Source organism: Triticum urartu, chromosome 5A (genome assembly GCF_056163025.1).
Source record: "Triticum urartu cultivar PI428250 chromosome 5A, HENAU_Tu73, whole genome shotgun sequence".
In the NCBI taxonomy this organism is placed as follows: Eukaryota; Viridiplantae; Streptophyta; class Magnoliopsida; order Poales; family Poaceae; genus Triticum; species Triticum urartu.
Window position 1 is genome coordinate 627,604,299 of NC_141877.1, and position 15,783 is coordinate 627,620,081.

Consider the following 15,783-nt stretch of genomic DNA (forward strand, 5'->3'; position numbering starts at 1 on the left):
AATAGCAATAAAACTTAACTATCATTATGTTAAGCTAACGAATGAGTTTTGTCCATCACATCATTCTCTAATGATGTGATCTCGTTCATCAAATGACAACACATGTCTATGGTCAGGAAACTTAACCATCTTTGATTGACGAGCTAGTCAAGTAGAGGCATACTAGGGACACTCTGTTTTGTCTATGTATTCACACATGTACTAAGTTTCCAGTTAATACAATTCTAGCATGAATAATAAACATTTATCATGATATAAGAAAATATGAATAATAACTTTATTATTGCCTCTAGGACATATTTCCTTCACTAGAGCCATGACAGCGCTGACCGGAGCGGCGCCGGAGTTCGGACGTCGACGGATTTGAGCGTCCAGGGCACGACAAGGGTGGCGAAGGGGCACATTCGGTCGAGAGCAAGGAGCTACATCGAACTGTGGCGGTGGCCAGGCCGGGGGCGGCCGGAGTCGGTGCCGGTGTCGACCGCAGCGGGCGCCGGAGTTCGGCTGTAGTCGAACGGTGGCTAGGAGGGTCACGTGGTTGTGTGCGTGCGCGCGTCGGGCTCCGGGGAACACCAGGAGCTCGATAGTGAGCTCGGGCGTGCGCGAACATGGTTGTGGCCACGGCGGCAAGTTCATCGGCAGCTACGGGTTCGGGCGACGGCGGACGAGCTAGATAGGGGGTGAGCGAGAGCCAACGGAGAGGGGGGAGGAAGAGGAGCTCACGGTCGTGCGGTAGAGGAGGGCAGCAGGCTCGGTGTGGCCGGAATCATTATGGAACGGCGGCGGGGATTCGAGGAGGAAGACGACGCTGGCGCCGGCGCTTGGTCTCCTCAGCTCGAATGACTCGGCGTAGTCGATGTGAGCGACCGTAGCGGAGCTCTTGGACACGACGGTGAGGCTCGGGGTCAACGGTCGCTGTGGCGGTGCACTAGTAGAAAAACGGTCAAATGTGAAGCACATTAGTGCCGGTTCCAACGGCTAGCCGGGCCGCTATCATTAGTACCGGTTCGTGGTCAATCTTTAGCACCGGTTCGTGCCACGAACCGGTACTAAAGAGAATGGTGGCAGGATGTTGTCAGTCTGGGGCCCCTCCAGCACCTTTAGTACCGGTTCATGTCACGAACCGGTGCTAAAAGTCCTCCTACATAAACCCTTCATCCACCCGAGCTCGCTCTGTTCTTCCTCTTTCCCCTCTCCTCTCTGTTCTCCCCCTCTTCCTCTCGAGCTCATCACACATTTTGCCCAAAATTTGTCAAGATTTGAAGGCCCCCATCCATTCAAATGATCACAAAGGTTAGCAACTTTGTCCTTTCATCTCTCATTGCTAGATTAGCTCTTGCAATGCTTTATATAGTGATTAATTTGGGAGTTTAGTAATTTGGGAGGAATTATGTGTGCTAGTATTTGATTTATATGCAATATGAGGTCAAAAATAACACTTAGTTTGCATATGTAGGTGTGATTTACTTAGTGCCTTCTAAATCTCTGTCGTAACCACCGTCAATCGCCCGCACCGTCCCGTCGCTGGCACCACCTTGTGGTGAGCCTCTTGTTCATGAATGTTTTATATAAAAAATTGATTTTTGTGTGATTTGGATATATAGTTACTCGTATAATTATCTTACCCGTACGTTGTTTGTTATACATAGTGCCATGGTTTTGATATCCGTCCCCGTCGGCCCTCATCCTTGTTATGATTCGGATGTGGTATATTCTCTTTTAAAACTATTTGTTGCATTTCGTGTTTATGACAAATTATGCCCATCAAGTTGACATAGATATTTGTATGTAGGAGGTATGTGAACCGAAAATTCCAACCGACCCTATTGTCGAGAGGTTAAATTTAGTTGAAAGAGAAAACGAGGATTTAAAAGAAAAATTAAAAAGAATTGAGGGGGAGAAGATGGAATTGGAGTTGCATGTTGCCGATGTCATAGATGATCACAAGATCAAGATGAAGAAAATGCGCTTGAAGATTAGAAAGATTAGAAAATATGCCATTCATAGTGAGGCTTGGTATCATTATGCTGTTGGATCAATTGTTACCTTAGTTGCGATCTTGACCGCATTTGTTGTTGCATTTAAATGTTTTAGCTAGAGAGCTATTTGTTTGTTGCATTTAAGTGTTGTATGAACTATATATATGTATGAACTTTATGTATGAACTTGTATTAATTTGGTCTTTTCGGTGTTGTGTAATGAAGATGAGCCGACAATGGATGTACGATGACCGATGCTCTCCTGAGTTCATTAATGGCGTGCAAACTTTTCTGCTTGCGGCTGAGGCAAACAAGCGGGCGGATGGTTTTATGCCTTGTCCATGTGCTGGCTGTAAGAATGATCACAATTACTCTAAGTCAAGAACCATTCACGTCCACCTGTTTGAGTCCGGTTTCATGCCCCACTACAATGTTTGGACCAAGCACGGAGAAAGAGGGGTTATGATGGAAGACAATGAAGAAAAAGAGGAGGACGACAGCTATCCTGGCCATGGGTTCTCTGAATACGATGGTACAACAATGAGGGAAGAAGCTGAGCCGGCAATGCGGGAAGAAGCTGAAGAAGAGGCATTAGATGAGCCCGCTGATGATCTAGGTCGGGCCATTGCCAATGCAAAGAGAAACTGCTCAAGTGATTTGGAGAAGAAGAAGTTGCAACGCATGTTAGAGGATCACAAGAAATTGTTGTACCCGAATTGCGAAGCTGACAAGAAAAAGTTGGGCACCACACTGAAATTGCTGCAATGGAAAGCAGAGAATGGTGTATCTGACAAGGGATTTGGAAAGTTGCTGGTAATGATAAAGAATATGCTTCCAAAGGACAACGAATTGCCCGAGAGTACGTACGAAGCAAAGAAGGCTGTCTGCCCTCTAGGGTTAGAGGTGCAGAAGATACATGCATGCCCTAATGACTGCATCCTCTACCGCGGTGATCAGTACAAGGATTTGAACGCTTGCCCGGTATGCGGTGCATTGCGCTATAACATCAACCGCGATGACCCTAGTGATGTCGAGGACGAGCGCCCCAGGAAGAAGATTCCTGCCAAGGTGATGTGGTATGCTCCTATAATACCATGGTTGAAACGTTTGTTCCAAAACAAAGAGCATGCCAAGGCGATGCGATGGCACAGAGAAGACCGTAAGAAATACGAAAAGTTGAGAGTACCCGCCGACGGGCAGTGGAGAAAAATCGAGAGAAAGTATAGGAAGGAGTTTGCAGGTGACGCAAGGAACGTATGGTTTGGTCTAAGCGCAGATGGCATTAACCGCGAGTGGCCTAGATTCTTCTATACTATTTGATCTTTATTAGCTAGCTAGCTAGTGATGTATTCGATATATAATATTCGAGACGATGTATTCGAGATTATATATATTATTAGAGACGATGTATTCGAGATTATATATATTATTCGAGACGATGTATTCGAGGTTATATATTATTCGAGACGATGCATATTATGTACTATGATTCAGTTTTTCCTTATTGATTGCATCCATGCATTGTAATTTGAATACTAAATTGTTTTATATTTCTTCTGGATTAGTTAAATAAAAGCTATGGCGGACAATACCGGCAGAGAGGGAGAAGAGACCATGTTCGAGATCATATGCAGCCCTCGCGGGCCAGATGATCAGAATGAAGATTATGACGGCTCCGAATATCTGAACAATACCGGGGAGGGTGATGATAAGATATTCGATGTCGACGACCGACTTGATGAAGTCATGAACTATGATTATGATTATGATTATGATGATGCATACAATCTTAAAATAACAAAGACCGGCGAGGTATATTTATATAAGCAGGCATCTGGTGATCATCATATGTTTTTTGATTTGAAGATATATTAATGAATCGATCTTTCTTCTTTTAGCCCTCCGGATTGAGCAAATCTGCTTCTACAAACAGCAGGACAGAGCGAGGTCCGGGCAAAAAGTTGAAGGACGGTGTAAAGTACAACATCGATGCCATCAAAACTAATGGCGAACCAATTACGCCTAAGAACATTGCGAACAAGTTCGTTCGTTAGTGCAGAGTTCTTGTGAAGGACCAACTACCGATCTCCATTCAAGAATGGAATGAGCCAAAAAATGAATATCCAGATGTTACTTGGGTCGACGATAGAGCAAAAAAAACTCTTTGGAAATCTCTCATGGAACATTTCACCCTACCAAATCATTTCACTGATGCAGATGTACAGAAAGTCAAGGACGCTGCTCTTAGGAAGATGGCAATTGCATTCAACACCCACAAGAAAACTGTATGGGCCAAGCACGTCGAAGGAGGAAGAAAGACTCCAGAATTCAAGGGAACACTAGAGAAGCAAAGAGAACACTGGCCCGCTTCATGAAATTCAAGGAATCAGAATTATCTAAGGAACGGTCGAGAAAAAGCAAGGCCAATGCCGCAAAAAAGACACAGTTTCATAGGCTGGGGCCAGGTGGCTACGCGGTGGCAATGCCTAAGTGCGATAAGTTTGAGCAAGAGATGCAGGATGCAGGGGTCGATCCAGTTACTAGGAGCTGCCCCCCCCCCCCAGGTGTAGAACTTGGTTCTATGCGCATGGGGGGCGTCGGACCCGAAGACAGGCCTGGTTTTGAAGAAGGCGAGTCTAAAAGGAGCCGAAGATAAGTTACTTCAAGCAATAGAAGATGCTCGAACGGGGGTGTTCATGCCCAACAGAGAGAATGACGAGTTTACGCGCGCCCTGGGAAATACTGAACACCTGGGAAGAACACGAGGCAAGGGCGTTGTTCCGTGGTATGAGGGCTTTTCGGAATGGAACGCCGACTACAGAACCCGTACAAGAAGGAAGATGGAGGAGGAGAAGAAAAGGAAGCTGGAGGAGGAGCAGAGGAAGTAGGAAGCAAAACGCCTTCAAGGCCTAGAATCAGCGCACGCGGACTTGGCACTCAAATTCCAGTGGCAGCAGCAGCAGCAGATCGACTCACTTAGCCAGGAAAGAGGGTCTCAGCAGCGGCAGCAGCTAGCGGATCCAGCATTGGATAGCACCGTCCCATCCATGCCGAGAAACAGCGTTGGTTCCACCCCGGGCGACGCACTGCTGAATAAATACCCTGTGGATGACATCATGGAGAGCACTAACTGTGAGCTACACTTCAAAATGAAGAACATATCCATGAAGGTGGCGGACGCCATTGCTTATACAAATTTCCCCAATGCAACCTTCCATTGCAACCCGATTCCAGTCGGCTATGCTCGCGTCCAGGTTGATGAAGTGGTGGACCAATATTCGGGCCTAGAGCTTGACATTCCTGGAGGTGACGAGGAGCACACATTGGGAGAGGCCAAACATCGTATCATCCTATGGAGAAAGGATTGCATCATCTTTCCAAGGTCACCGACACCGCGTCAGCCGACTCCTCAAAGTCTGCCACCGCGTCAGCAGACTCCCGCTCCTCCAAGTCCGCCACCGCGTCAGGCCACTCCTCCTCCTCCAAGTCCGGCAAAGAGTCAGGCCACTCCTCCTCCTCCAAGTCCGGCAAAGCGCCAGGCCACTCCTCCTGCTTCAAGTCCGGCACAACGTCAGCAGACTCCTCCTCGAAGTCCGCCACCGCGTCAGCAGACTCCCGCTCCTCCAAGTCCACCAACGCGTCAGGCTAGTCCTCCTCCTCCAAGTCAGGCACAGCGTCAGGCCACTCCTCCTGCTCCAACTTAGCCACGTCAGCCGTCTCCTCCGCCTCAGCAATCGCAGAAGAGAGCCGCCGTAGCTATGGTGCATAGCGCTACGAGTTGAGGTAGTACAACAGGAACAGTCAGAGGCAAGAGATATAAATATGGTCCAAGCCTCGGTCCTCTTCGACATGACCGCGAGGAGCAAAATGTAGCCATAATGAAGGCCCAAGTGGACGCCCATTGTCGGTGTCAAAACCGGCGGATCTCGGGTAGGGGGTCCCGAACTGTGCGTCTAAGGCGGATGGTAACAGGAGGCAGGGAACACGATGTTTTACCCAGGTTCGGGCCCTCTTGATGGAGGTAAAACCCTACGTCCTGCTTGATTTATTCTTGATGATATGAGTATTACAAGAGTTGATCTACCATGAGAACGGAGAGGCTAAACCCTAGAAGCTATCCTATGGTATGATTGTATGTTGTCCTACGGACTAAAACCCTCCGGTTTATATAGACACCGGAAGGGGCTAGGGTTACACAAGGTCGGTTACAAAGGAGGAGATATACATATCCATATTGCCTAGCTTGCCTTCCACGCCAAGTAGAGTCCTATCCGGACACGAGACGAAGTCTTCAATCTTGTATCTTCACAGTCCAACAATCCGGCCAAAGGATATAGTCCGGCTGTCCGGAGACCCCCTAATCCAGGACTCCCTCAGTAGCCCCTGAACCAGACTTCAATGACGATGAGTCCAGCGCGCAGTGTTGTCTTCGGCATTGCAAGGCGGGTTCCTCCTCCGAATATACCACGGAAGAATTTGAATACAAGGATAGTGTCCGACCCTGCAAAATAAGTTCCACATACCACCATAGAGAGAATAATATTTCCACAAATCTAATCTGCTGACACGTTTTGGCAACACGACATTATGCCATGGCCCGGTGATTATTCGAACTGTTTCCTTTGACTAGCCCCGCACATAACGCGAGGCAGTTCCTTGACACGTCTTGTCAAAGCAGAGATCGTGTCCCCCTTGTTACAGGATTCTCATCAATACGGGCGTGGTTAACCCAACCGCGCCATCGGTTACGGCGCTTGGGGGACAAGCGAGTTTTACCAGGCTAGTGGGGGCGCATAGTTTCGGCCGCCCTTATAAGGGGATAAGGTTTAACCTTTTTCTACCCACGCCTTCTTCCTCCTTGCTCATCCGTTCTTGCACACTCGATCTCCAACGCCCAAGTTCACATCTTTCTCCTCAACCTTCTCCAAACATGTCCGGAGTGGGAGGCAAGTGGATGGCGTCCTCCGTCACGGAGGGACACATCAAAAAGCTGCGCGGGGCCGGATACCTAGCCGTGAATATTGCGCATCGGCTGCCCGCTGCGGGGCAGATCGTCCCTACTCCGGAACCTCACGAGAGGGTAGTTTTCCTCCACCACTTCCTCCGCGGACTGGGGTTTCCCCTCCATCCATTCGTCCGCGGTCTCATGTTCTACTACGGGCTGGACTTTCATGATCTGGCCCCGAACTTTATCCTCAACATTTCGGCGTTCATCATCGTGTGTGAGGCTTTCCTCCGCATCCGGCCCCACTTCGGCATGTGGCTGAAGACCTTCAATATCAAGCCGAAGGTGGTGGGAGGCCAACAAGCAGAATGCAGCGGAGCCATGGTGGGCAAGATGCCCAATGTTATATGGCTTGAAGGCTCCTTCGTGGAGACCATAAAGGGGTGGCAATCGGCGTGGTTCTACATCACCGAGCCGCGCGACACCAACTGGGTGGCAGCCCCTGAGTTTCGATCCGGAATCCCCACGCGGCTCACCTCCTGGAAAGAGTAGGGCCTATCCTGGGGTTCATCGGTGGAGCTGGACGGACTCCAGAAATGTATCCAGAATATAGCAAGTAAGAAGCTCAAGCTTGTCAACATAGTCCAGGTCATGCTCATCCGCCGGATCCTCCTGTGTCAACAATGGGATTTCAACTTGTGGGAGTTCGACCCGGCCCAGCACCAGACTCTGAGCGAGCTCTTCGACACGACGCACAAGGACGTCTGGAGGGTGCTGTTCAAGGGCGCGAGGTCCCTCCCTCTCTCACCGAGGACCGCGGGCTAAGCGCGAAGCGCCGAGCACATTCGGTGAGTTCTATACATCCAGTAGGATATTTATTTCCCCTAGCTTAACCATGTGTGGGGTCTGAGCTCCATGCCTTTGACAGGACTGGGTGGAGACGTCGGGGCAGATTAACTGTCCGGCCCCTTTGCCCGAAGACACTGCGGACGCTCTCCTGACGGAGATGCTGACTCCGGCTCCCTACAAGGTGCCGGAGAAGACCAAGAAGGCCAAGGGAACCCGAAAGAGTTCCCGACGCCAGGTGTTATCGGACTCATCGTCCGATAACTCCGCGACGCACTCCTCCTTCGAAGACGAGGAGGAAGATGAAGATTCTCCCCCTTCAGTCGGGGGTGGCAAGAAAAGGAAGGCCGCCCCGACCGGGTGGGGGGCGAAGGGTCCAAGAAGGGGAGGACCCTCCTTCCGGACCACTCCACCACTACCGCTGAAGGCGAAGACGAGTGGCTGCTCAGGGCCAAGCCCCTGGCGAAGTCGTAAGTATTCGGATACTAGAGTAACTCATAGCGTACCTTTGTCGCACTGCTTCTCCTAACGCCGAGTTATGATTATGCAGACGCCACGAGCTCGTATCGACGTATCCTCGTTGGACGGCTCCCTGGGCTCATCGGATATGGATAGCGATCCACTTCCGACTGCCACCTCCCCTTGCCCTACGGACAACACCGAGGTATTGTCTCAAGAGGCACCGGGTCGAGGGGAGACAGTCCCAGAGGCGCCTCAAGGCGACCTTCCGGACTCCGGGAGCAGAGGGAGCAAGGCACCCAAGGGCTCCGAGTTTGGCCCTCAGCCGAACACCGCGCCGGAACCCCAGTGGTTCCGGACTCGGGCAGGTGGCCTCCTTCCAAAAGGGGCAAGACGCCTGTGCCGGTGACCTCTGTCCATCCAGAGGCACCGGACAATCTGCTGGGAGCGCTTCGCAGCGCTTCCATCGACGAAGAGCACCACACTATTATGAGTGCGGTGGTCCAGAAGGTTCAGTCCGCCAAGAGCGGACTGACCGAAGCCTGTGCCAACCTTCTAACAGGCTTTGAGGTAGGTTTTTGAAATATAGGAAAAATATTACCGCATAGACAGTAGCCCCTAATGCTCTGTTCGGTGTTCACAAACAAAAGCCGAACAGAGGATCAAACAATATCGCAGGAGTCTAATATAAGTATGTCTATATGCGTATGCAGGCTTCGCTGCTGGCCTCTGCCGCACTGACTGCGGAGGTCACCGCACTGAAGCAGGACCTCAAAGGGTCCAAGGAAGAGCTCGGCCTTGCCAAGAGGCAGCTCGAGGAGAACAAAGGTAAGTAGTACCTAGTCTATGGATATATATAAAAAGAATGCGATTGCAAAATGACAGGATCATCGTAAATTTGCCAGGGGCCACGACCGAGGTGGCAACCCTGAAGCAAGCACTATCCGAGGACAAAAACAAAGCGGCCAAGGAGCGCACCGAGCAGGAAAGGCATGAGGCACAGGTGGGCGAGGTGCAGCAAGAGCTCCACGCTCTCGTGACGAAGCACGAGGCGTTGGAGCTTGACTTGAAGACGCGAGAGTCCAAACTTGCCACGGCCCTTGAGAGTGCAAAGAGTGACAAGGCCGAAGCCCAAAAGGCCCTCCAGGAGATTGATGCGATGAAGAAGATAGTGGCGGGTAAGGCATTCTATATGCAAAGCAAGTATGTGAAAGTGAATTACTTGTTACTTACCTGAATCCGGAGCTCTCCAGGAGCATTCGCAGATTTTCCCCGCAACGTGTCGGATGACGCACAGTTTTACCAGGCCGAGGAGGGAAGCTCAATGGAGAAGCTGTTCTGGTCTCAGTATACTAGGACCAAACACCCGATGCCTCTGAGCAACCAGCTGAAGCAACTGGTCGAGCTGCACAAGGCGGCCGAACAGGCCATGAAGGGCTTTATAGTCCGGATGTGGCCTAGCGACGCCCTTCCCAACAGCTACTTCGGCCTGGTGAGGCAGCTTGTGGATGCCTGCCCACGGCTGGAAGTCATCAAGCGGTTCGTCTGCATCGAAGGTGCACGCCGGGCTTTCGCCCGTGTGAAGGTGCAATGGGCCAAGATGGACGTCGTGAAGCTGGTGAAGGAAGGGCCGCCGCAGGGCAAGGAGCATCGTCACCCCGAGATGTACTATGAGGGTGTCCTGAAGGGTGCCCGTCTCGTAGCGGACGAGTGTACGAAAGATGTAATATTTGAGTAAACTTGCTCGTGTGATCCTGTATTATGAAAACTTATTCATATGCACCATGCAACGCTTGTCTGAATTTAAAATTTTACCTTCTATTCGGCTGTTTACCAAATTTGAGAGATGGCTAGTCGTCGGCTTCTGCCTCCACGCCACGAGTGCTGGGGTGTTCGGGATAAACCTGAGCGCTCTTGTTCCCATTGTTGGGTCCTTCGAGGGAGGTGCTCAGCACAACGAACAAGGCAATCGGACCATAATGCGTTATCACTCTCACTTAGCCATAGAATTCTATAATTTTAAATTTCGATGAAGCCCCTAGTATTCGGAAGGCTGAATTCGGGGCGTGATACACGCCTTAAGCCGGACAGGGCCGACTCCTCGCTCTAAGTGGCATAAGTCTTTAGGGACTTGAAACTTCTCGAACAGCGACCAGTCTCTCGCCTTATCATGACAGTCAGTTTTAATTTTCTCTACTGAGGTGCTTAGCCCAGCAGAACCGGGGCACAATCACAGTAGTTCTCCCAGTGCTACCTTAGCTGATATAGCGGAATGTAAGGTACCAAAACATGGGAGCCGGGCAAACCTAACTATTGACCCAAGACATGATTCGGAGCTGATGCATATAATGCTATAAGTTCGGGGTGCCGCACTGTCGAAAGTGTTCGGACTTCTCACGCTGTATTATGTGGTATGATTAAGCCCCTAGCATGTTGGCCATACCAGAGTGTACGGGTGCTAGATGTCGTGAATGAACATATATATAAAAAGGAAGAATGCAATAATAGTCTTAATGCTATGCATTGTTTATTCAAAAAGGTGCGTTAAAGCAGAATGATACGAGTAGTGCGATAAGCAAAAGGTAGGACTGTTTGACATGTCCCTTCCAAGGGCAAGCTGAGGAATAGTATTAAAGCAAATATTTCACTCGTTATCGTAATCCACCTGGGAGTTCCGTGGTGTGATGTAGCTTTCTGCCTCCTTGGTTGCTCCATCGTGTGTTCGGCAAGCATGCTGCCGGACAGGGTTTCCAGAGATTAAAGTCGTGAAAAGAGAAAAATAACAAAGCGGGAAGCCCCTAGCGGTTTAAGCCGCGTATTGGGGCGTGCAGTAGTTGTGCCCCCTCCCCGCCTGTGCCCATGGTATTTTTAATGCATAATTATGTACGCGTGGCACGGATTTCGCCGTTTGGCTGGGACCGGGGTGGGGGCCGCATTGCTATGCCGGCTCGGAACGTGCCAGGCGGTCCAGTTGTCGATTACTCCGGGCGCGCTTGAAGTTGTCCGGGTCCTTAATCGCCGAACTAGTGGATTGCCTTAAGAGGCTGCTTTGTGCTTTTGCTACGAGGGCCGCAGTGTGCTCCTCCGTGCGGAGAGAGCGCTCTATGTTTTCATTGACTGTGATGACCCCCCGAGGTCCTGGCATCTTGAGCTTGAGATATGCATAATGCGGTACTGCATTGAATCTTGCAAATGCGGTTCGCCCGAGCAGTGCGTGGTAGCCACTGCGAAACGGGACCATGTCGAAGATTAACTCTTCGCTTCGGAAGTTATCCGGAGATCCGAAGACCACTTACAGTGTGACTGAGCCTGTGCAATGGGCCTCTACACCTGGTATGACACCTTTAAAGGTCGTTTTTGTGGGTTTGATCCTTGAGGGGTCTATACCCATTTTGCGCACTGTGTCCTGATAAAGCAGGTTCAGGCTGCTGCCGCCGTCCATTAGGACTCGAGTGAGGTGAAATCCGTCAACGATTGGGTCTAGGACCAGTGCGGCAAATCCGCCATGACGGATACTAGTGGGGTGGTCCCTGCGGTCGAAGGTGATCGGACAGGAAGACCATGGGTTGAACTTTAGGGTGACTGGCTCCAACGCATATACGTCCCTCAGCGCATGCTTCCGCTCCCTTTTGGGGATGTGGGTTGCGTATATCATGTTCACCGTCTGCACTTGTTGTCGGAGTAATTGGACACGGATACCCCGAAGATGGAGAGACAATAAATCAAGACATCGGGCTAGCAAAGCCCCTCAGTCCGACTGCCCGGCCGCTCCTGTCGGCTCCCCGTTCGACTGCTCTACCCGGCCGGCTGCCGACTGCCGGCTGCCGACTGCGCCAGCCAGCCGGCTGCCGACTGCAGCCCGACCCGACACCGACAAGACCCCGACGGGACGGCCATATTGCGGACGAAACAGCTGTACCGCGACGCCATCATCTACAGTGTACCTGTCCCCTTGGCACTATTCTATAAAGTACCCAGGGGACAAGCATGACATGCACCATGCCCCATACGTGGCTTGGCTTGTAAGCTACCCAAGGTAGCTTACAACCAACGCCATGTCCCATGCCCACTACACACTATATATAGCTAGCCATCCATCCATCCTCACACACGTATGAGCACACACTCATTCGGCCACTAGAGCATGCTTGCTCATCCCGGCCACAGATACATACATGAGGCTAGTAGCATATAGCACTCATGTAGATACAGCTCCAGGAGCACTTTGTACTACAGATATACTACATATACTCAGACATGCAGGAGTAGGGGTGTTATCTCTTCGCAGAGCCCCGAACCTGGGTAAACTACCGCGTGCTATTCGCATACCCGCTCCCGGGCCTATCAGCAGCAGTCTTGCCCTCACACGAAGCCACCTTGTGGCATATGTCGTCTAGCACCCCCGTGAGAATACCACGACATTTGGCACCCACCATGGGGCAGTACTATGCTACTGCGCTGCCGCTGGTTTTGCAGTCCGGGCGGGACCATCTTCGCCATCACCGCCGCGGCGTCGCGCCATCTCTCCGGTAATGCTCGGGGGCTTGACTTCGACCCGCCCCCGGAGCGGCCGCCCAGGACGGCGCATCCTCGTCGTCAGCCTCGCCGTCTTCGTCATCACCACTGTTGCGACGCCGACTGTTAGTCCGCGCGCGCGGCTCCTCGCTTCGGCCGGCCGCATCCGTGCGCGTGCCGTGCCGCGTCGCTCGCGTCTGCTCTCATCCGCGTTGTGCCTTGCTCCGACCGAAACGCGCGTTGGCCACTCCATATATCATCCATACAAGCTAGCTAAATGCAAGTCAAACCGTGGTCAAACGTTAGCCATACACTGGTTATACATGCCTCGTACGCTTCCTGTATCATGGCCATGCACCACCAAAACCATATCCCAGATACTACTAGCCAGATACATGTCAGACAACAGTCATACACTAGCAAGACAAACGTCATCTAGACACGAGTGTGTTGGCCGCTAGCTCATATGTTGCTCCCATCTGCACACACACCCGCGCTGCTTCCTCCCGCGCGACGCCCTGGCATGGCTGCGCCTCGCCCCGCACGACACGCCCGACGCCCTTCCGCGGCTCCACCCCGTGCGCGCGACCGGCCGCGCTTCCGCCCGCTTCCCCACGCCGGCTCCGGGCCGCCTCCCCGAGCCCCGCCGCGTCCGGCTCCGCGCCGGCTCCTCTGCGCCGTTCCCGCCTGCAATGCCGGCCCAAGCACCTCCCGCGCGTCCGCCGCTCCGCCGTGTGGCCTTCACCGGCCAGCTCCACCTCCGCCGGGCTGCGCCGACCGCCCGCGATTGCGCCTCCACTGCTGTCCGCGCCCGGCTTTGCATCGCCCGCCGAGCCCGGCCGTCCGACCCTGCCCCGCCACGCTGGCCTCCCGCGCACATCCGCCCGCGTGGCCGCAGCCGACTGCCGTGCATCCGCCGCCCCCGCGCCGGCTGCCGCGGGTCCGGTCGGATCCCGCTCGCCCCGTGGCCGGCTCGCCGCTCCCCTGCCGCGCCGCCTCGCGCGCGCTCCGCGCCTGCCGTCCGGCTTCACGCGCCTGTTTTCGCTCCTCTATCTCGCCATCTCCAACATACGGCGTCGGCCCGCATCGCCGCCTGCTCCGCGCCGGATTCGCGCCCGCTAGTCCCCAGCCGGCTGTGGTCCCGGCCCCGCCGCCTACGCTGCTCCCGCACCCGGACGCCTACTTCGCTCCCCCCGGCTTCAGCCGTCCGGTCGGCTCCGGATCCGCCCGCGGCCGGGTTCCTCGTCTCGCCGGCTTCGCCCTTGCCCCGGCCGTCTCCGCCTCATCCTCAGCTCCAGCAGCACAGTGCCGGGTCCGGCCCCATCCGTCGGCCGGCTTCCGCGCGTCCCGGCCAGCTTCTGTGCCCCTGCTCCGGGCTCCCGCTCGCGCGCAACGGCAGGCCGGCTTTCGCCCGCGCCACCCCGCCACTCGGCTCCGTTTCCCCCGGTTGGCTCCACCCCCGCACCCGTCCTCGCGTGCCTCCGCGTACGACCACGACCGTGCGCCGGCCCCGCACCTCCTCCGCGCCCTACTCCGCCTCGACCCCGAGCCTTGCCGCTTCCGGCTCCCCCGCCATCTGCGCTCCCGGTCCGCGCCGGCTCCGGGACGCCACCCCGAGCCCGCCCGCGTCCGATCTCGCGCCCATCCGACCCGGCTAGCTACACTAGCCGGCCTCCTATCGCGTCGCCCGCTCCTCTACGCGCACCCGCACTGCCGGCTCCTCCTCGCGCGCCAAGCCGGCTCCGCCCGCAACCCGGCCTACCGGCTTCGCCCGCACCAGCTGGCTCCCCCGCAACCCGGCCTGCCGGCTTCTGCCGCGACTCGGCTGTCGGTTTCCGCTGTGTCCCGCTCCTGCCTGCTGCTCATGCAGAGAAGATGGAAAAAGAGCCGCTTGCCCAATGGCCGTCTGGAAGAGAAAGACAAGGCCGGCTTGATGAAAAGAGGTGGAGGCTGGCTGCGCGTGTACGGGCTGGCTAGAAAAGTCAAGGCCGACTCCCAATCGAAAAAAGAAAAAAAGAAAGAAGGGTCCGGCTCCCTGCGTAGAGTCGGACAGAAAGAGAGAAGAGAAAAGAAAGGGCCGACTGTCCAAGTGAACGGCCGACTGCCTGTCGCCTGCTTGCTGAAAAAAAACAGAGCAGCTTATACGTCCGCCTACTATGAAAGAAGAATAAAGAAGACAAGGTAGTTGCCGGAAGATCCGGCCCGACTGCTCAGCAGTCGGTCCAGATTTCAGGGGCTACACCCAGCGGGTGCGCTGATGCGCCCCCGCGAAGAAGAAGACACAGTAGTTGCCGGGAGATCCGGCCCGACTGCTCAGCAGTTGGCCCAGATCTCGGGGGTTACACCTAGCGGGTGCGCTGACACGCCCCCGCGAAGAAGAAGACGAAGTAGTCGCCGGGAGATCCGGCTCGACTGCTCAGCAGTCGGCCCGAATCTCGGGGGCTACACGATGCGCTGACGCGCCCCTGCGAGGAAGAAGACAAAGTAGTTGCCGAGAGATCCGGCCCGCCTGCTCAGCAGTCGGCCCGAATCTCGGGGGCTACACCCAGCGGGTGCGTGGACGCGCCCCCGCGAAGATTGTAGACTGTTGGAAATATGCCCTAGAGGCAATAATAAATTAGTTATTATTATATTTCCTTGTTCATGATAATCGTTTATTATCCATGCTATAATTGTATTGATAGGAAACTCAGATACATGTGTGGATACATAGACAACACCATGTCCCTAGTAAGCCTCTAGTTGACTAGCTCGTTGATCAATAGATGGTTACGGTTTCCTGACCATGGACATTGGATGTCATTGATAACGAGATCACATCATTAGGGGAATGATGTGATGGACAAGACCCAATCCTAAGCCCAGCACAAGATCATGTAGTTCGTATGCTAAAGCTTTTCTAGTGTCAAGTATCATTTCCTTAGACCATGAGATTGTGCAACTCCCGGATACCGTAGGAGTGCTTTGGGTGTGCCAAACGTCACAATGTAACTGGGTGGCTATAAAGGTACACTACGGGTATCTCCGAAAGTGTCTGTT